The sequence below is a fragment of the Melanotaenia boesemani genome, chromosome 23, assembly GCF_017639745.1.
Source record: "Melanotaenia boesemani isolate fMelBoe1 chromosome 23, fMelBoe1.pri, whole genome shotgun sequence".
Lineage (NCBI taxonomy): Eukaryota > Metazoa > Chordata > Actinopteri > Atheriniformes > Melanotaeniidae > Melanotaenia > Melanotaenia boesemani.
Window position 1 is genome coordinate 14941245 of NC_055704.1, and position 22580 is coordinate 14963824.

At 39.5% G+C, this 22580-nt stretch overlaps 1 protein-coding gene across 7 annotated transcripts in view; it reads left to right on the forward strand.

Moving 5' to 3' along the window:
* The window catches only part of sox5 (SRY-box transcription factor 5), a 285484-nt gene that overhangs the window by 36576 nt on the left and 226328 nt on the right, over positions 1 to 22580 (forward strand). For 6 of the 7 annotated variants that reach the window (XM_041977289.1, XM_041977279.1, XM_041977276.1 and 3 more), the window contains one exon: positions 8278 to 8346. The gene's annotated coding sequence lies outside the window, so the exon portion shown is untranslated. Of the gene's footprint in view, positions 1 to 8277; positions 8347 to 22580 lie in introns of those variants that run through there. The other variant, XM_041977282.1, reaches the window with a different exon arrangement.

Sequence of the window (22580 nt, forward strand, 5' to 3'; positions counted from 1 at the left end):
AGTATAGCAGAAAACTCAAAACTGAAATTTTCTGCTCCACTCACAGTTGCTGAGAAATATTCTCAAGGTAGTGGAAGTATTAACAGCACTTCCCCCAGCAGATACTAAAATGGGAAAGTATTAAAATATAACACATAGGAGGTTGTAAAGAACCAAACTATTAACTGCCAAACTTGGCTGCGACATAACTTAAATTTTAACTGTCAAGAAAGTGATGTTGGCAGTTTTTCTCCTTAATGTCAACAAAAAATCGCCTGGAGTTTTAAAAAAAAAAAAAAAAGAGGCAAAGCTACTTATCTGTGGTTAATGGAAATGTGTGAAACACCTGTTTAACTGGTGATGAGTTCAGTGATGGTCTTAAAATGAACTTTGAAGAATTGACTCTGTTTAGCACATGAGCTCAGAAAACATGCAGATGTAAACTTATTCTTATTAATCTAATTCTACATTTTATTTTGACTTATCTCTCTTACTATAGATTAGAAAATAACAGAAGCCAAGAATAAACTGGCGTTTTCAATTATCGAGTCATCTCTTTGTAGCTTCTCATTGTCTTTAAAAAGAAAACAGGTGGTTCAGGTAGATTTCTTCCAAAATTGCAGATTTTCTTTTTTTTCAGATTTTTGATAGTTTAATAAACACTTTCTAAAAAGTTCCTTATGTGAATAATATTTTTGAAGCTGTGTATTCATGAAGTTGTTTTTTCAGAAAGCTGCATGTGAAAACAAATATGCAGCATCGTGTCCAGGGTGTTTTTTTGTGTTAATTTGTGTCTCTTATCTCCTATCTACCTTATGTGAACTCAAATTCACTGAAGCAGTGTGACCTGTGACCCTGTTTTGTTGTGCATATCCTTCTGTGTTTCTGTAGCCTGAAACAGATAATGACTATAGGTTTGCCATGTGCAACTGTCCCAATCCCTTTTCTTGATTGCATTGAGCCCCAAATGACCAGATGTTTCATCACTATTATGGAATTAGAGCTGAGCTCAATAGGCAGATGTGTGTCTCTCTTGACTGATTGTTGCCATGATAGAGTATGGACTGATTACCTTCTCTGATTAGGCCAATGGGCTGCTAATCCTCCCACAGCCACTACAGATCCAACGTGTCAGCCCTGTTCTGTACCTTTGAGAATGGGAGTAGGTTATACAACCCAAAAGAACACACACCCAAGCTCTCACATACAATATGTATTTTAATTATTATTCTAATTATTATAATAATCATCAGATCAATTAGAAACAAACGCACAAATGACAAGACTGTGGTAAGAGTAAAAAATACATTCACAGTGTACATACAGGTAAATGTGCACTAGTCTCTCCATGTTTCTCACATGTAGACCAGGATGGAGCTTGACTGTGCGCACACACATATGCACACTGAGCTAGATAGGGCTCCGGTGTCAGGGTTTATAACGTGAGCTTGGCGGCTCATCCCAAATGTCATGTTTATCTGATCCGTATTAAAGACCCTGTGACAATGGAACAGATGGGGCTGCCTTTTGTCCTGCAAGTACTCCTAGGACACACACACACTCACACACACACGTACATATCCATGTAGGCTCCCTCCACTCTCTCTTTTCCTCAGTGGGTCATGTGAGTAGGGTTGAGGTTGTGTGATTGTGTTTAGCGAAGCAGAGTGATTGTGCTCTACAGGGGAGCCAGCCTGCTCTCACAACAACAGACGGACAAAATAACACACACACACACACACTAACCATAAGACTGGCACATACATGCAGCCTCTGCAGCTCCTTCACAATATTTTAAAAACATCGCTTGCTGGTTTAGCTTCCCCAAAGCTATACAGCATGTGTGAAATTTTTTATACTATGTTTTATCTGCGTTGTGTTCTCACTTTAGTGGCCTCTAATATGCAACTTACTCCATGACATTTCAGCAGAAAAGTGACTGCTTGAGTTCTTTGTATTGCATTTTATATTACTCTTTGTTGCGTTAGTCTACCATTCTCCTTACTTAGTGGTCATTTCTTAGAGCTGCCTCAGTGTGACTATTTGAAAAAAAAAAAAAAACAATGTTCCTTGAAATAGGTCTTATTTATGCTCTTTTCACCCCACATCTGTACTATATTACATCTTTGTTGTTCTTTTGCTAAATATCTCATTTCTCTTAAATACTTTTATTATGTAAGTTTTGGTTTACAAATCTAGAGTGGTACTTTAACCGTGACAATTGTCTGGGTCAATGTGCACATTGGCCATTCTGAAAGCCTCAGTACCAAAATGAATAGATACTAGTTTTAACACTGTTGCCTCACAGCAAGAAGGTTCCTGGTTCAAACCTAAGCACGGGCCTTTCTGTGGTATTCTAAACTCTTCCAAGAAGTGAATATGAGTGTGAGTAGTTGTTTGTCTCCTTATGTTCACTGTGTGACAAGCTGGCGACTTGTGAGTGAACCCAGCCTCTCGCTTGATCTGGGTGCGATAGGCTCCAGCACCACCATGATCCTACAGTGTAATAAGCGGATATAGAAAATGAATCCATGGATGGATATAAAACATGAATTGATGAAAACTGTCTCAATTATGTGTCAATTTGATACTTTCCTCTTCTTCAGGTCTCCAGCTGTTTGTTTTTTTTTTTTTTTTTTTTTTTTTACCCCAATTTCCATTTGTCATCTTCATCCTCATATTCTTCTCGCCTCTCTGTTCTGTTAATAAAATAAATGGATAAAAGTCTCGTTATTTTTTAATGTGACTATTAGATCATATGAATACATTTTAAAGTTATTTTTTAAGAACATGGACTTAAGTAATTATTTTATCAATTTTAAGGGATTTTTTTTATTAGCCACCGTGTTCACTTTTTTTGGGATGTGTATTGAGTAAATTTCTGTTAATCTCTTGGAACACAATTTCCTAATGCAACTATTTATTTTTAGTTATTCTATATAAAAAGCTCAAAAACTTGGGAACAACTATGAAGCTTATAGCCTGTTCTGAAGATGAAGAAGCAGCTTTATCATGAAAAATTTGGCCTCCATCTCATTTATTCTCACTTGCACCTCATTGCCCTTCCATCTATAGAAGGCTAAGATCCCAGTCATCCCAGTCCTGCATTTTTCCACAGTGTGCATAATGCAAACACATAATCTATGGTAGCAGGCAGTGAGAAGCATGCTGCTTGTATGAAACCAGAAATGTAAACGGGCCTTCTTGTTGCGTTGCAGAAGCTCTGGATGCCCAGCCCTAATGACTGGTGCTTTAATTACTTGTTTTCCAATTTATATTGCACTTTGCCTATTTTCTCCTTTCTTTCTCTTCTCTTAAGTTCATATCTGTCAAATAATTTGTATTATTGAGATGCAGCATTGGAATCAGGAGTTCATAGCCCTGTACCAAGGAAGAGAGGAGGTGCACACAATGTCCTCTACATGAGAGAAGTTAGTTTGCTTAACAGTGTTTCTGTACAGCACAGCTACTAGTAAACACTGGACCTTATTAAATTACATCACAGTAAATGCATGTTGGAATTGCTTGTGTGGATTTGCTAGATCCTCTTAATTTAGCTCAACACATGCTCTCTCTGGGCTGAATTTCAAGTCCTGAAGACATATCATGAACAGGTAATATTTGCAGATGGTTGTGACAGTTTGAACACAGATGATGCATTAAAGCAACATAATCAACATATTCTCTGTAATTATCTGTTGAACAACTGAAACAATACAAGCATTTGTAAAGACAAGCTGCTTATTAATGTGGACTTCTACATAAAGCAAACTTCATCTAGGATCTCTTCTCCTTGACCCAGTTTTTAATTTCTTTTTGTTTTTTTTTAACAAGTTTTGCTGAAAATATTTAAAGCACAACTGCCTTAGAGATTTGTGGCCTGCTCTTGGTGGTGTATGTGAAATACAATATTAGATGCATTGTTTTTCAGGTGCAAGAGACAGAGGACATTAAGTCCTGCTGTGCCAGCCCTCCCTCAGGCCTCCCTCTGTGCTCAAATGCGGATTTGTCTTGGTGTGCATTAGTGTTTTCACATGCAAATAAGCAAAAACTAAACTGAATGCAGGTGTCATTCTCTGTGTTTATTCAAACCTGTGTGCTTCTTCAAAGTTGTGTGTTTTTTACTCTTGTGGCCATTGTGGAGCTGCCATTGTGCCAGCACAGTGGAGGAGAGGGAGACCAGCTAGCAGCATAAAGCCACCAGTCCAGCTCAGTGGCTTCACTAGCAGCCAGCCAGCTCGACTCGGCATGCACCTGGCGTCCCCTCACACACCACCATTATTAATTGCTAATACATATTTATGTGGCACAAATTTGCCATTTGTTTATGCATAAAATTATCAATAGCACAGGGCGCTTAGCCAGAGAAAATGGTGACCTTTTTAAAGAGTAATAAATGGAACTGTATGTGTGTATGTGTGTGTATCTAATGGCCGATGTTTAAGGGGGAGGTGTTGAGTTGGAACAAGAGGGAGGAGGGTGGTGGTTTTGTGACTGGACGTGGCAGAGAGGCAGCTGAGGCCTGCCAAGAGGAGATCCACTGATCTGGATGTTTACCCCACAGTTTGTTTTTCACACAAGCAATGAGCTGTCTTTGTCCTCAGCTTCATTAGCTTGTGTCCCTGTCCTCACCTTGCTTTTGAGATTGTGATGACAAAGTTGTACATACACTGTCTGGCCAAAAAAAAAAATAAAAAAAAGGTCACTCTCTAATGTTGGACTGCTTTTAGCTTTGATTGCAGCAGCATTTGCTGTGGCATTGTATTGATACGTTTCTGCAATGTTACAAGATTTATTTACATCCAGTGTTGCATTAATTTTTCACCAAGATCTTGTATTGATGATGGGAGAGCCGACCACTGTGCAAAGCTTTTTTTTCCAACAATCTCAAAGATTCTCAATGGGGCTCAGGATTCTGTGGTGGCTAATCCATGTGGGAAAATAATGTCTCATGCTCCCTTAACCACTCTTTCATCATTTGAACCTGATCCTGGTATTGTCATGTTGGAATATGCCCGTGGCATCAAGAAAGACAAAATCCATTGATGGAATAACCTGCTCATTCAGTATATTCAGCTGACCTTATTCTTTGGGCACAACGTGCTACTGAACCTAGACCTGACCATTTGCAACAACCCCATATCATAGACTTCCCCCATATGCTTGTACAGTAGCAGTAGGCATGATGGCAACATCACTTCAACTCCCTCTCTTTTTACCTTGATGCACCCATCATTCTGGAATAGGGTAAATCTGAACTCATATGACCACAAGACCTTCTTCTGTTGCTCCAGAGTCCATTTTGCCTTTCTATTTTAGATATTTGTTTTTTCAAAACAGGATCAGTACCAGTTTTACAGTCCTTGCCATGAGCAAATGACGATATATGCTGTTAAAAGCATTTCTGCAGGAAAATTAAACGTATGTGCAAGAACATATGGGAAGAAAACTAATTTACAAGTGCTTTTACTGGTCCTTACACTTAAAGGATCTTTTGGCATCCTATAATAACTCAGTTAAGGAAGTGAAGTCTACATATTTTTCTATTCTATTCTCTAGTCATTTAACTGTCAATGTTTTGTTTTTGTTTTTTTTGTTGCTAAGGTTAGTAATGTAAGAAATATCTCTTCCTCAGCATCTGTGTTGATAGTCCCCACTCTAGTTTGGCCTGCTATCTTGGACAGTTTTGCACTAGTAACTTCACCTGAGTTAGCCAAGCTTATTGTTATAATGAAAGACTCTTTTTGCTGTTCGGACATTTTACCCACATCTTTGTTAAAAAAAAAAATGTCTAACAGTGCTTTGGTTCCAGTGTGCTCACTATTGTCTATGTTTCACTGGCCTCCGGTAAGGTACCTACTTATTTAAAAACTGTTGAAATGCACCCACTTTTAAAAAAAGACTATCTGGATCCCTCTCTGCCTGACAATTATAGACCCATCTCCAAGCTTCCATTTATTGCTAAGATTCTAGAGAAGGTTGTGGTCAACCAGTTAACTGCTGCTCTGGATCAACACAGCATTCTTGACCATTTTCAGTCAGGGCTTTTAAAGCCACATCTCCCCGGCAGGTCCCTAAGGTCTTGTGACCAGGGCCTGCTGATGGTACCCCATACAAAGTTAAAAACCAAAGAAGGCAGCGCTTTCTATTCAGTGGCCCCCAGACTCTGGATCTCTCTTCCTTTGGACTTGAGCTGGGTGGACTCTGTGATTGCTTTTAAAAGTCAATTAAGAAAAAAAAAATCTTTTTAAATCTGCTTATTCATTTTTTGTTTGTTTTTACATGGTTGGCTACTGTAAAGCACTTTGTAATTTTATAACTTGAGAGGTGCTATATAAATAAACTTTTACTTACATTGTGTGTGGAAATGCTCTTACTTTAGTTATTAAACATAGCCCTGAGTTATAACTGTTGTTTTTCTTCAATCTGATTTTTATCAAACATTTAAATGATCGCCAGTTACCATCATTCAGGATTTTTTTCTTACCAGATTTCTCCTTGGGAGAGGATGGTTCCACACTATCCTTCCAGTTTTTAATGATGCAATGGACAGCTCTTAACCCAGTTTTAGCAGTTTCTGCCGTCTGTTTAGATGTTTTCTTTCCTTGATGCATGCCAATGATTTAGCTCTTCTTAAACAGACTTAACATGTTTTCCACGATCACAGGATGCACATTTCCACATGGTTGTTTAAGAAATGAGAAGCTACTCACTGCATTAGTTGGGATTAAATAACTTGTTGCCAGCTGAAAGATAATCCCCCATACAGTAATTATCCAATAGGATGCTCATACTCATTTGCTTAGTTAATTCTAGGAAATGACTTCCTTTTTTTTTTTTTTTTTTTTTTTTTTTTTTGGCCAGGCAGAGTATACGTTTATCAGTGGAACATATTTCAACTTCAATGTTAAATATTTAGCTCTGTTTCCTTCTTCTAAAGATAAACTGACTAGTTTTGAGGAGTATTGAGTAAGATGGTGTTTGATGGGGGCTGAATTGGCCAAGCTGAGCTAGAATCGGAAACAATAGACTGGATTACATTTGTCAGATCTGAACCTTCTCTGACAAGACTGGCCTGAAACAAACAAACAAAAAAAAAAACTTTCTTGAAGACTTGTGCAGATGATTACTGCTATCATGTCTGTCGATATAAAGATGAAGCCAGAAGCTAGTAAGCTTAGCACAGAGGCCAGACATGGGGGGGAAAAACAGAAAGCCATGCTCATGCCCCAAAGTTAATTCATTAACATGTTTCTCTAAAAATTTAAATTTGTAGTCTCGGTGAGAGTTGGGACTTTATTTTTTCTTCTTTTTTGGTTGTGTGCAGTGACTTCCTGGAGTCTTGTTGTCATTGTATGTCAAGCAACCATGTGGTTATGGTTATACCTTCTGACACCGCCAGGCTGTTTCCTCTGCTTCCAGTCTTTTACCCTAAGCAAAAGTAACAGCTTCAGGCTGTGGCTGCTTTAATTTTCCCATATAGTAATTAGAAAGGTAGGTAGGAATCTTCTCATCCAGCTTGTAAAATACAAAATAATAATAATAATGATAATAATGATGATGATGATGATAATAATAAATGCAATTCCAGAAAGTTGCTGCCATCTTAAAGAAGCTTCAACACTGCAAAGTCAAACTTCATAAGTAAGACTTGATATTACTACAGAATGAGTGGAGCTAATCTTGTTCCATGCTGCAATTAGCTGAACCTTAAAAACACCTTCAACATCAAAACTAAGAGCAAAATCAACCAGTAGTTTTTATAAAATTGGAAGACAAGTGTTTCAGACAGCCTCCCTGAAATGGGAGTTTTGATGCTGAGTATTCTTCATAAACAGAGATTTATTCTCTCCAGTGCACTTTGAACAAAATAATTACAAAAAGAAAATAAATATATATTTTCAAAGTTGCAAAGTGCACCATTACTGACCTACACTTAGAGTTCTGTGTAAGTCTGGTCTGGTTTTATATTTCAACTCTCCTTTTTACATTTTTCTCCTTCTTTTAATGTAACTTCTTTGATTTGTTCCTCATATTACTTCTCGAAAGTGTCCATCCCACCACTCCTTTTCTTTCCTTTTAGAGTATTGATTTCTTTAATTTTCTCTTTTCTTTGAACAGCACTTTTCAGTCTCTGGTAATGTCTGCACCACCCTCCTTTTTCTCTTTTTTTTTCCCCATCTCCCCTGTCCTGCAGTGACTCTGGGTGTTTGTGTCAACGTGTATCTGTATTGTTAATCAGAATGTCTTTCTGAATGTGGAATACAGCTAAGGTAAATCTCTATTTCTCTTTACCAGGATTGGCTGTCTCTCTTGATGATGGGTATTCCTTCTGCGACAGAGCCACATCTGTGGGGACACTAGTAGGTCAGCTTCTATTTTTTATATCACCCAATATCACATGCACAAAAACACTAATAACACAATTTAAGTATGAAAGTCATCAAGAGACCGGTTTTAAAGTAAAGCAAATTATCGTGAGCTGAATGGGATTGAGTAGTAGAGTTTGTGGAAGCGCTGCAGCATCATGTTATCTAAAAGAAAACATGCAGCCTTTGTGACGTCACATGGTTAACATCAAGTATTTTTGCATATTTGGATGGCCTCTTTTGGGCCAGGAGCATCTAGTAAGCATCACATCTGCACATCTGACAGGGAGGATGAGGAGGCTTGGTGTGACTTTGTGCACACTGAACAGTTCTTCCTTCTTACACTTAAGGTGATTCAAAATAATTATTTGCATGATTTTCTCTTGTAATGCACTTGTAATGAAAAATCTTTAATCTGTTCACACAGATTCACACATCAATAAAGAGACCAGAACTGCTCTGAGATAAGTTTATTAAAGCAATGTAAAACTTTCAAGTAAAACTTGAAAATTATGAATTGCACATTTTATATGTAATGAAGACAATGAGAAATAGGGAAGAAAAAGCTTTAAACTGACATTTCCCTTCAAGTATGCCTTAGAGGAGGCCTACATGAGCCAAATCATGCAGAACATGCTGGGAATATTTTTAATAACAGGATTTACAAAAACCCCTAGAAACTGACACCATATACTGGAATATAGCTGAAAAATTATAAAAGGCACAGACCTTTTTTAAAAACATGATTACCATGGTCATATTATGTGCCAATAATGATACCACATAAAATATTTCTAATGTTATTAGTCAAATTAAACTTAAACATCGTTTTTCCTGTGTTTTTCCTTCATGGCATAATATTCCTTCTAAATAGTGTAGAAAAATAATAAGAGTCTGTAGCTGTTAGAAATTAGGTGCCAATAGAACAATAAGACTTAATGGGCAGAGAAAAGGCACAAGTTAAGCTAAAGAACAGAAGACCTACATGCCCAAATATCTTTAGTATGAGAGGTCAGTGAAGTGTGTAATGTGTTTAGCACAAAACCTTTAAGTATGGAGTTAAGCCAGATGGTTTTTGTTTTTTCATTTGTAGTTTATTAGTTTAATTTACATTTGCTGTGATAGGTTGTCAAACAACCACTAATGGAGAGTTTAAATTCCTTGCAAAGCTAAACTTGTGGCTATATTCATAAGTATCTGCTGTCGTTAATCTTACAGCATTAAAATTATCTCCACTGCACTGCTTGGATACAAATTACCTTGTTTAAAATGCTTAGAGGAGTTTAAAAAGAACCCTAGAACTATGTCTCAGACTATAGGCATCAGTTTGCATGCAGCAAGACATTCAAGTTCATGACTGTGCAGGGGAAAAAAGACTGAATGAGTGCAGCTTGTTGGGGAAGGTTGGCCAGGCCTCTCTAAAAAGAACATGCCAGCACAGCTTAGAAGACTTGGAAAACTTTAGAAATGATTACCTTCGAAGAGACATGACATAAGATCCATTTGTCCCAAAAACCAAGAACTGCATTTTATCACAAACACCTCATACCAACTATGAAGCTCAGTGATGGAGGGTGGTGATTTGGCCTTGGTCTGCAGCCACAGGGCCTTGGTATGTTACAGTCACTGAGTCCACCGTAAACTCTCTGTACCAAAATATTCTTAAGTTAAATGTGAAGCCATCTGTCTGACAGTTAAAGCTTTTGTTCAAACAGAGGAATGCAACAGGACAGTGATCTCTAGCACAGCAGTCAAACAATAGGATAACTGTAGACATTTACACAGTGCAAAGCCACCTTTATTTATAAAAGCACTTTAAGACAGGAACCACGGAACAAAGTGCTGAACATAAAATATCTAAAAACAAACATTAAATAATAACAGAGAAGACTATAAAATCTGTAAAACAATAAAATCAATACAAAATAAAAACAATACAAACTTTCATTCTCATGCGATTGTCCTTTGAGGCGATATAATAAAAATGTTGCAGAAATGTGAAGGATGTAGTCCCTTTTGTGAGATGTGATCTGAGTTTGTTTAATGTGTGAGTGTATATATATATATATATATATATATATATATATATATATAATATAATATAATTTTCAGAGCTGTTGGTTGAACTAGAGTATAAACTGGGACACAGTGGTCTGGAGGGGTAAGTGGACCTATAAACTGTCAGAAAAAAGAAACAACACCCGGAGTGCAGGGAGAGTGGGAATGTTTGTTTGGAAAATAAAAGCCAAGGGAGAAGAGGAAAGGAAAGGACAGCTGAGACATATGGACAGTTAGCTCATGAAACACTAAATATATTTGTGCATTAGTTCTAATGATCCCTGTAGTCTGTCATTCCTCAGTAGCTTATCCAAGACTTTTGTTACAAATAAGAAGAAAAATCATTAATAAATTGTTGTAGTAATGTGTGTGACAAAAATGAGAAAGAAGCAAGAAGAAAAGTAGTGAAGCAGAGAAATAGACAGTGAAGGGGTGAGTTGGGTCAGTTGAGTTTGGACATATGGCTCCTGCCAGCCCAGAGACCCAGTACTGAGAGACCAGGAGGACAGAATAGGAGAGGAAAGCCCAACATGCCATCTGGACAAGGGACAAAGAGCAGGCGATAGCTTGAGTTGTGTGTGAGTGTGTATGATGGAGAGTGAGTGAGGGCAAGTATATCCCACTAACAATGCCAGGTCAGTAGAGAGCACAGTCGTCACTCTGTGGCTTGTTGAGACAAACGCACATAAACACATGTACAGTAATGAGTGTAATGCTTGCAAAAAAAAAAGACCAAAGGAAAAAAAAAAACTTTCTGTAAATATAATTTCAAGGTTAAAATTTTTTTTGCATTTGCCTGAATGTGAGTACATACATGCACACACTTAAACACACAACCACTTTTGACTGAGAAAGACATGTCACTGCTGTCTCTTCATCTGCCAGAGCGGCCATCCAGAAAGCCCTGTCCTCAAATCAGATTTTGTGTGTATATGTGTGTGTGGGCTCCTTTTTCCTTCTCTATCAGATACCACTGGAGTGGTATGCTTCACAGGGCATGATATTGTCAGACATATGGGTTTTGCTCTTTTGCTCTGTCCAAGAAACAAGGCCAAGCGGGAAGCCTCAGAATGGAGCTCTTGATTTTGATCCATTTTTCCATCAAGTCCAGTTGTCTTTAATGTTCACTGAGTGAAACTGGGGTAGGAATGAAGCTCTGCTAATGGGGTCACTGGCCCTACCACTGGGTCACTTTGTTGTGTGTTGGTTTTTCTTTATGACTTCTGGGTCAGTGATAAAAGTTGATACATGTTGATTTTACAAGTTAGTGCGACAGAATAACTCGTTGACAACATATAACACAGTACATGAACTTGCTACTAAAATGCAATGTTTCAAATTATTTCCAGACTGGTCAGTTTTATGTGTTATACTTTGCATGTGGTTGGTCTGGTAACGGTGCCATGATGGACTGTTAAACCATGAGACATTTACTTTTTAAGCAGGCATAGTTGATAAGTGTTCTTTGTATGCAGTATACCAAAAACCAATGAAACCCTCTAAGGTTTCAGGTTTAAAATGAGCCAAATACAACATCAAATAATTAACACATGTCATGTTACACTTTGCCTTAACTTATTTAACAAAAAATGTGCCAAAATGCAGAAGTAGAGTGTGAAAAAATAAGTGTGCTCTTACCGGTACCGTAAATATTAAGAGCCAGCCAGATGCTGCCAATTAAATGCACTTGATTAATTGATCATCAATAAGTGCACACACCTTTATAAATGCATAAGTTTTGGCTTTTTGCTGCTCTGGAGATCACAGGTGTGTGTTAATACAATGTCAAGAAGGAAAAAAAGCAGCAATATCTTAGAAGAACAATTGTTGCTGCCCATCAAACTGGGAAGAGTAAAGATCACTCATTGGTGACGGACTGAGTGTTAATGTGATGTGTTTCATTATCTGAGCTTATATTTACCCTATAAAACCTGGCAAGGACCAAAGCTTTTATTTATTTTATCAACTTAATTGTCGCTTCAGTTCTAATGTTAAAAACTCAAAAAAATTTGCTCTAATTGATTATATGCATTTCTTTTTTCACATGACTTTTGGCTGGTAATTAAAGAAAGCATTTGCCTGATTAGGAAATGTGATGATAAGCATTTTCTGTCCCTCACTAACTATATGAAATGTCACGCTTAGTTTATTGTAAACAAACCAGCTGCTCAACACATGATTCATATGTGAGCAACAACCCAAGAGAGTCATGTAAAGTGAACACAGGTCCTGGACCTAACCTAACATTGCTGAATGACACAGCATTCACTGTTGATGTCTGTCCCAGATAGCTAACTCACTCTTCAGCAGCAGTACATTTAAAAGGCATGAGAATGTGCCTTGTAAAAGTCTGATATCAGAGTGGCCCACACACACCAAAATCACAGCTTACACCATGCTGTGTAAATTTGTTTGCTTTATCTCTCATTCACTATGGTGCAACACCGACACTGCTGTCAATCAAAGACTGACTGACACACCCACTCAGCCAACTGACCTTTTGTGTCCCCACTGAATTTAGAGCATTACATATAAAATAAAATAAATGAACAACATAAACATGTCATCCTCCTTTAAATACTGATAAATTTAAGCTTCGTGTATACTCAAGAGGAAGACATGGGCCAGTTGCACAATGATTTACCTGCAATAAATTTAATTAGAATAAATCAGTATCCCATGCAGTCAATGCGTGACTGTGACCTGAACTGTATTGTGCCTTGAAGATGAACTTCCGCCTCAACTTATTAGTTTAAAAGATGTGAGGCATCGGCCTCCACCTGCTTACTTGCTTTGTCTAATGTGTGTGTGAGGCCGAGTGTGTGGGTTGGTGTGTTTACAGGCATTTGGGTGCTGAGAAGCTGATGGCATAAACAGATAAAGCTGTGATGGAGGATGTATGCTCTTTTGTTTGAGTTTAAGAGACAAACGACTTTCTGAAATGCACACACAGCTATGGACACACACACACATGCCATCCTCACTCTGCTTTGTGTATACACCAGATGTCATTTCTTAAGTGCTTGGTAACAAAGGGTGTGCTTTTCCTGGGGTTTCACTGTAAATACAGTGGTGAGTAATACTAAGAAGGCTGGCCTGTGGTCACTGAAGCCATACACGACTCAGACAATAAAGGAGAATGTCTGGTTAGAAGATGGCCTAGTGCAGTATTTTACAAGGACTTTCTAGCTACTAGTTTGTGTTTGAATAAGCTCTGTGTATCCTTCTGGGTTTCTTAAAATTAAAACCACATTTCCCATAAAGCTACTGCTCTCAGCTCCATGATGTCTCTCTGTGTAATTTGTTAAAGGGGAAAACAAGAGGAAGTCCAAAGATAACAGCTTGACAAAAGTTTTTTTTTTTTTTTTTTGTCTTTCCAAAGAACTTCCAGCATGAAAATCAATCAAAACTAGCTGAAAACATGCAACCCAAACAGAGGAAGTGAAATTAAGATCTTGGAAAAAATTGCATGTCCTTCTTTGGTACAAGACAACAAACCTGCTGTTTCCAGTGTAGGTATTTAGTGGTGGTGAATATTTAATCATGTTTCTAGCTCTGTGTGAAGATTAACTTTAGATTATTTTTCGTTATATTGCTTTTAATTCTCTTTCTATATGTTTTTATTACTGTATTTCTTCAGAGTGCCTCACATTCATACTTAAAGCAAATTTTGGAATTTACAGATGTACTCAAATGCATCATCTGCAGCTAGTTGGTTGGTTTTAGAAACAAAGAGTATCGGATACCTGCACCATCACTGTTTTTCAGATGAATGAACTGAATGATGCATGCTTGTTCGCTCCTTGTGAACACAACTTATAAAGAGTGTCAGAGGAGCAGAGCTAATGATTACTGAAACAGCTGTTATGAAATAAAGTAGAAACTCTTGTATTTTTCAGTAAAAAAGCTATCCAGTTGCATGTGGTGAGAGCCATTCTGTTTGTTACTGTTCTCATGTTTTACTATGCTGTTTCTGGCAAGTTTCTGTTTCCCAAATGCTTTATAGTAATTAAGAGGCAAAAGAGCAAAGTGAAAACACTGAATGAAAACCACTTATTTAGTGTTGTACTCCCTTGGGGTCATAGGTTTGAAGTAGATCTGATGAACAGTTGTTGAGAAAGGTGAAAACCATGCATACAGACACATTCAGGAACCCTGCTTCATAGGGTTGCCACCTTGGATTTGTGGAAAAAAGGGACACTGGACATAAAGTTTGGGGCAGAGGAATCGGGGATTATTATCAGTTCAAACTAAATTAACATGAAATTCTGGTGAACCTTTTTTGGTCATAAAAGTTGCAATGGCTGCCTGTTTTCATTTGTTTGATACCACAACTTGATGCTTTTTTGTTTTCGCGTGGATTTCCAAAGCGTTTTTCCCTTCATATTTTACAGATATTTTTGCCGGACACAAAACACAAGTAGCTGAAAAATGGTCTTCCTGGGTCGGCCGTACCCATTCAAACTCCGAAAGTGTCGCCCAGTGAGGATTGTAACGAGTATATCGTTTTTTTCTTGCCGGTGGCTTACATGAATTTGCTCCTTCTCCTTCCTCGTCCGTTGTCTCTCCTCCCATTTTAATTAAAGACTCCAAAACTTGGCGAAAATAAGACGGACGCCTGATTCAGCTTGCTGTCTGTCTTCCATCAAGTTTCCCTCCCTGGCCTGCTTGGCTTGCGCGGGCCACTTTCAGCGCTTGGGCACGTCACTTGCGTGTGACGTACAGCCACATTAACACAGAGGACATCTGTAGACTACAGAACGAAGGAAATCAAATAAGGTTTTTGCATTTTCCCCGAAAAACCGGGACAAATTGTGTCCCGGGAGAGATTTTATTTTTCCCGGGACAGCTTGTAAAAAAAGAGAACAATTCTGGGAAAAACGGGACTGGTGGCAACTCTACTGCTTCATCCGGCTGTTTAATGTAAACAAAAGCTACAACATATTAGCATGCAGTGTTTCTCACAACTTTCATTTTCTGTTTGCAAAGAAATCATATTCTATGGTTAAGTCTACATCCATTTCTGTAAGCTTACACTCTAAGGGACACACGTGTGTGCATCGTCACATGCATGCATGCTACAAATAAACTCCACTGCTTGTAAAAACATTTAGTTGTGCTGCTAGTGTATAAAAGCTGCACAGGGTGCCTTTCTGTGTAGGAGGCTAGTAAAGACTTCCAGGCTTTTTTGCACAGTTCACTCATCATTATAGCATTTTAAGGACTTTTAGCAACTTGTGAAGGTACTTCGACATCCTTAGATGTCAGAGCTCAGCCCACGTGGCTGAAATGTTTGCTTTAGGACACCTCAGCACTGCAGAAGCTCGCCTATACAACACAACGAAAATCCCTGCATTCAATTTGGCTGGAACATCTGACAAAATGGCTGAATTAAGCTATTGTTATTGTGGCAGTCTGACTCCATACGGTCAACCCCCCAAACTCAAACACACTTACTGCACATGCATACACGCACAAAGCTCAGCAGTGGGAGCACATCATCTGTCACCCAGGGCCCAGGCGGAGGGGCGACAGATTGTCCTCGCGGTGTTCCTTCAGGTCCCATTGCTCTACACACACACTTACATAGACACACACAAACACACATACAAACAATCTGGCCACTGACATACTGTTCTCATATATTCCCTCAGAGTGCTGGCAGGATGGTTTCTCAGCCTTGATCTCAGAGGAGCACAGTACAATTAACAGCACTTCTACATTGGGCCACAGAATTGTTTCAGATTTGTTTGTAGAGACACTGCAGTCACACATACTGCTTGCTTAACACAAATTTATCAGTCCATGGGCTTTGATGCTTGGGACTTTTTTTCCCCCTTTTTTTTTTTACTAACCATTACTGTGGAAAAGCACAACTGTGTCTGATGAGCAGGGATATTGGACAGAAATCTGCTTGCAGTGAAACAAATTAATCTCATATCAATAGCTTTGTGTAGCTCTATGATATGGTATGGTGGAGAGATCAGAACGGGAGCATGAAGTATACATCACAAAACAGGCACAACAATTAAACATCAAGAGCAGATGTTCTGTAGCCTGACCCAGTGGTAATCAAGGGTCTTTTTTAAATCAAAGTCCTGCTTGGTGAATGCCTGGCCTTTAGAGTTCATCATCCATAAACATTACCTGCCTTTGTTCTGTGCTCTCTTGGAAACTTCAGATGTACACACCTTCCTTTTTCTTTTTCCTATCCCTCTGTCTGGTGCTCTGCAAGCTCATGCCTCGTTCTCTTCAACATTATTCACCCACCGTTGGCTGTGTGTGTAAATTCAAAGAGCTATACGCACTTAGTTTGTCTGTGGTCACACTCTAAGTGTCTTTCAGTTTCCGTCTTCGTAGAATTCCCTTTCCTTGAAGAGTGAGGTGGAGAACAAGAGCAAAGGAGAGATAGATGCAGAGCAGGTAGTTACATCTCCCGCCTCTCTGCTTGCCTGGGCTATAGCCAATTAGGCCTATTAGCAACAACAAAACACAAGAAAAACACAACAAAACCCTGTCGGCAGGCAGGCAGGTAGTTAGTGGTGGGAGGAATTGTTATCTCTCCCACTGACAGGAACAAAAGAAATACTCTCCAGAGTGCCAGAGAAAGAATTTATACCTCCTGGTGTTCTCAATTCTACAATTAAACTCTTTACTGCAATTTCCCGTTGGTTTGAGTCTCCAGAGGGACTTTTTAATGCACTGCAGTGATTTTTACACCTGCAAAAGAGGTGTGTTATGTAATTACCCAAGCTTGAGACAACTGTTGAGATGTGCAGTGAAGCCGAAGCTTTCCAGCTTTTTAAAAAGACTATTGAGGACTACAGCATGATGCCTGTGGTGTTTTCATATTGACCTGATTAATTATCAGTTTATTTTATCTGTTTGGCTCACAAGGCAATCAGCTGCTTTTATGTCTTCTGTGGAGAATATTGGACTGTTTTAGCTTTGATTTGGAGCAAAGGTAGAACAAGGCCATCTAGAAAAAGGAATGAACCCTGCAAGCCTAACCACAGATATGTGCTATTCAGTAGCTGATGCAGATGCTGATTATTTTTCATGTTTATTTTTTTACTAAATTTAATATTGATAGCCCATTACAGAAATATTTTGAACTAAACATTTATAGAAGACAGTTATGTTCACTTGGACACATCAGTGTTTTCTCAGCTGATCAAGAATATTAATTCAGAGTGAGTGAAAGCTTTGACATTTTTCTGACTGCTGCAGTTCTTTAGTTTTTTAATTCTTTTATTTTTCTTTTTTTCATTTCATAAAAGCTGCATTGTTTTTGTCCTCATGTCTTTTTCACTTCTGTTGTCTAAATTTTAGACATACATTATTTCAATATCAACATCAAAATACATTTAATAGTCACTTAATTGGGCACATGTTTAATTGCTTCCAACTGCAAATATATCAGCCTGTCACGTGGCAACAACTCTGTTCATCTAGGCATGTAAACATACTCATATATATTCTATTCTACAGTCATTCAGCAGATGCTTTTCTCCAAAGCGACTAACTGCTGAGTGTAAGAACAACATAAGCAAGAAATCAAACAGAAGGGGACATCATAATTAAGTGGTAGTCAGTGCCAAGGAGCTAGAGAAATCTTTCTAACTAATTCTGACGAGTAGAAGAGTTAAGCTAAGTGTGAAAATGCTCCTTAAACAGGTGAGTCTTTAGCTTGCTCTTAAAAGTGGATAAGGACTATGCAGATCAGACAGAGTTCAGTAGATCGTTCCAACACCAGGGAACAACAGAGGAAAAGAGTCTAGTTACTGATTTGGTGCCACGTTGTGGTGGGATCACTGGCCGTCTTTTATTGGCAGAGCGTAATTGTCGAGAGGGAGTGTAGCTCTGGATTAAGGAGTGAAGGTAGACAGGAGCCGTTTGGGTTATTGTTTTGTAAGCCAGAAGCAGAACTTTGAATTTGATGCATGCTGCAACTGGAAGCCAGTGAAGAGTGATTAGCAGCAGAGTGACATGAGCTCTTTTGGGCTGTTGAAGACCGACGTGCTGCTGCGTTCTGAATCATCTGCAGAGGTTTAACTGAGCATGCAAGCAGGCCAGCCAGTAAGAAATTGCAATAGACTAGAGCTTGAACCAGGAGCTGTGCCATGTGTTCTGTTCGGTAGGGTCTGATCCTCCAGATGTTGTAGACAGCAAATTAGCAGGACCAGGCAACTGATGCAGCATGGACTATAAAGGTCAACTGGTTGTCTACCATGATACCAAGATTCCTGTTAAAAGACGTAGGCACAAGTGTGATAGTCGAGTTTCACGCTTTTCTGTGGTAAGGAAGGATTGGCTCGGCAGACAATAAGCTTGGTCTTGGACAGATTTAGCTGAAAGTGGCGATCCTTCATCCATTTGGAGATATCAGCAAGGCATGCTGATATTCGCATTTAGACTGTTGTGTCGTCAGGTGGGATGGAAAGGGAAAAGCTGAATGTCATCTTAATAGCAGTGGTAGGAGACGTCATGAGAGCTAATGACTGCACCGAGTGAGGAGGTATATAGTGAAAAGAGAAGAGGGCCAAGCGTCAAGCCCTGAGGAACCCCTGTTGTCAGCCCATTTGATCTGGACACTTCCCTTCGCCAAGATACTCTGAAGGATCTTCCTGTGAGGTACGACATAAACCACGAGAGGACAGATGCTATGATGCCAAGCTCTGAGAGTGTGGAGAACAGTATGGTTGACCGTGTCAAAGGCAGTGGACAGGTCCAGCAGTATAAGGATTGAGGATTGACCAGCGGAGCTGGCAAGTTGTAGGGAATGCTTAACTGACAGGGGAGCTGTTTCAGTAGAGTGGCCTTGCCTAAAGCCAGATTAATATGGATCGAATAGGTTGTTGTCATGGTAGAACTGTAAGACCTGACTGAAGACAGCATGCTCTAGTAGTTTTGACATGAATGGAAGCAATGAGACCAGCCTGTAGTTTTCAACCTGGGCTGGGTTGAGGGTGGGTTTTTTTTAGCAGCGGGGTGACCCGAGCATTCTTAAAGGCAGAGGGAAAGACACCAGATTTAAGAGAGGAGTTGATAATATGGGCTACTGCAGATTTGATTGTAGGTAGAATGGTCTGCAGGATGTCCATAGGGACGGGATCAAGAGGACAGGTTGTGGGTTTTGAGTTGACTAGGAGTTTAGAGACATCCTCCTCATTTAGAGAGTGGAAAGAGCAGAGTGAGGCACCAGTAGCTGGTTTGGTAAGGCTGAGTTGGACAGGCTCAGGGAATTGGTTACTGATGGTAGCAACCTTTTCAGTGAAGTAGGAAGCAAACATTTCTGCAGTCAACACAGTCGGTGGCTGAGCGGGTGGTGAAGATGGAAGTGAGTTAAACGCGTGAACAGTTGTTGTGTGTTGGGAGCATTGCGGATCTTGTTCTGATAAAAGGCTATCTTGCAGCCTTGAGACTGAATGTGAAAATTTCAAGTTTTTGCTGGTACTCGGACAAATCAGTGTGCTCTTTTGATTTGTGCCACTTTCTTTCTGCTGCCCTTTCTGCCAGCTCTGTGATTCCTTAGCACCTCAGTGAGACATGGACTGGGAGGATTTTGTCTAGCTGGTTTTGACACCAGAGGACAGAGTTAGTCCAGAGCGGAGGCGAGAGAGTAGTAAGAGTGTTTCTTTAGCCTCATCAACAAATAGTAAGGGGAAGTCTGAGTGGTAAGGGGGGTAGAGTAAACCTGGTCAGACAGATGTGTAGGTCTGAGGGATCTCAAGTTTCTGTGGTAGGGTAGGATGCCATTTTTGGAGGTGCTTGATTGATGTGAGGAAGGAAGACAGAGAATTTAACCAGGAAGTGGTAAGAGGTGCAGTAGGATGACAGACGGGTCAGCCGTGGAGCAGTTTCTGGTCAGTGCCAAGTGAAGAGTATTGCCAGCTTTGTGTGTTGGAGGAGACTTTGCCAGTTTGAGATTGAAGGAGTATATGAGTTTTCACATTTGCCTGTGTTTTGCCAATGTGAATGTTCATGTCTCCCATGACAATTAGTGGTGTGCCATCATCAGGAATGTCAGAAAGTATCATGTCCATTTCAGAGACAAACTCATCTATATGGCCTCCCTAAGGGCAGTATATGACCAGAATGTATGCAGTGATGGGTGTAAAAACCTTTACTGCACGATACTCAAGTGATGAGCAGTCAGCCATAGGACGAGATGTTTGGGTAAATTCTGCATTGACAGAAAGGACAGCTGGAGTGGCTGTGTTTTCTGGTTGGATCCAGGTCTCAGTCAGGGCTAAGAACTGAATGTCTGAGAGATTTGTCAATGAACTAATAAATTCTGCTTTGTTCACTGCAGACTGACAGTTCCAGAGACTAAAGTCAACAGATGATGTGGTTGACATGCATGCCCATTGGAAAAGACCGGTTTTGCAGATTGCAGTGTCTACAGGTGACACGTTTTGGCCTTTACCCATGTCTGACAGGGATAGGTTTGAAGCACATTGTGCATTGAATTGGTTGTAAGGAGGTTATAGCTCGTGCCCTTGCTCGGTGGACTCGTGCAGGTAGACTCACAGGTCTTTACCCTAAGTAGCCTTAACCTGATGTGGGCTGGTGCAATGGCTGACACTTCAGCGCACTATGTATGGTAAAGTAGCTGGAGCTCACCTTGCTTGATTGCAACCGGCTGAAACCACCTCTTTCTGCTTTGCCCTGAGCAGTAAACGGTGGGTATGACCTGCATCACGGCCTAATTGATTCTGGTAAGAACGTACTAACGGCAGAGCTCATGTAGCAATGTAAACAGTAACCCGAAACCAAGACAGAAACTCAAGTGATAACTCACCTAACTGAATGTACCATCCACAATTGATCAATCAGTGCTTGTTCTGCTGAAGTTAAACAAATTCTCTTTTATGCGAGATTTTTCCCAAAATCAGAGCCTCTTTTTGCTTTGCCCTGAACAATAAACAGTACAACTGATTGTAGAGAGAATGTGCTAACGACAGAGCCCCACACTAGCAATGTAAAAAATAACCCAAAACCAAGACAGAAACTCAAACAGCGACTCACCTAATTGACCGAACCATCCTCGATTGAAATCAGTGCTTGTTCTAAAAAAAAAAAAAAAAAACAGGCTGAAAAGTGAAAAGCCAACAATGGATCCTTGTTGAAGGCCCATGGCCCATGTGGTTATTTAAAAAGGTGGATGTGCTCTGGTGAGCTTTGACACACTGTTTCCTATCCTGAAGATAAGATGGAAACCATAATGTTGCCTCAAAGGAGAAATTAAACGATAATAAAGCAAACTGTGGTTAACGGTGTCAAATGCCATTTTAAGGTAAAGAAAAACATCTCCCATCACATTACCTCTTTCCACAGCTTGTTTAATACATTTTAGTGAGGTAACCCTAAATTTAAATGGAGTGTGAGTGGAGAAGCAGACTTTTCAGTAGATGGTCTTTTGTTGTTTTGTAGACCGCTATCAGATAGCATATCTCAGTCTTTTAGAAATCCAGGGCTAATACTACATAATCATGGTTTACTGCAGAAAATTGCTTCGTTTTTCAGTGGCGACTGAAAATGCTCTGGCTTATTAAATGTCAACTTTTTCATTATCACACATTATCCATACATTATCTCATTGTGGCGCATTGTGCCTTTTTTCCTACACACATAAGGTTGTTGAACACCATTTAAAGTTTGTATTACGCTTACTGAAGCTAGTAAAATAGCATGTACGAATATAATTTTGTGCTTGGCTGAATTGTGCTCTTCAGAATGGGCCATTTTAAGGCGGAGACAGGACTTTGTCTATTTTTTTCTTCTTCCCTATATAGAAGAATCACCAAAAGACTTTTATTTTTCTTGTGAGGCATCTGGGATGGGTGGCGATATAAGATTTTATTTTAAATTTCTTCTCAGTCTCCTTCCTTTCCTTCATTTGCTCATTCCTCATGCTGCATTTATCGTTTTGACAGTCTCTTAAGACCCTCTTACTCCACACTCTGATTAAATGCTCCATGCTCTGTATAAAATCCATTAACTCAACATGCCGGTACACAACCGTCACCCAGATGGAAACCAAGTGTGTATTGCGAGCATGTCATGTTGAGGAGGAGGAAGACGCAATCAAATAGAGATGTGCAGAACAGAATGGGAGATGGATGGAGAGCATAAGAGAGAGAAGGATAAAGGAGAGGGGTGTAGGGAGCA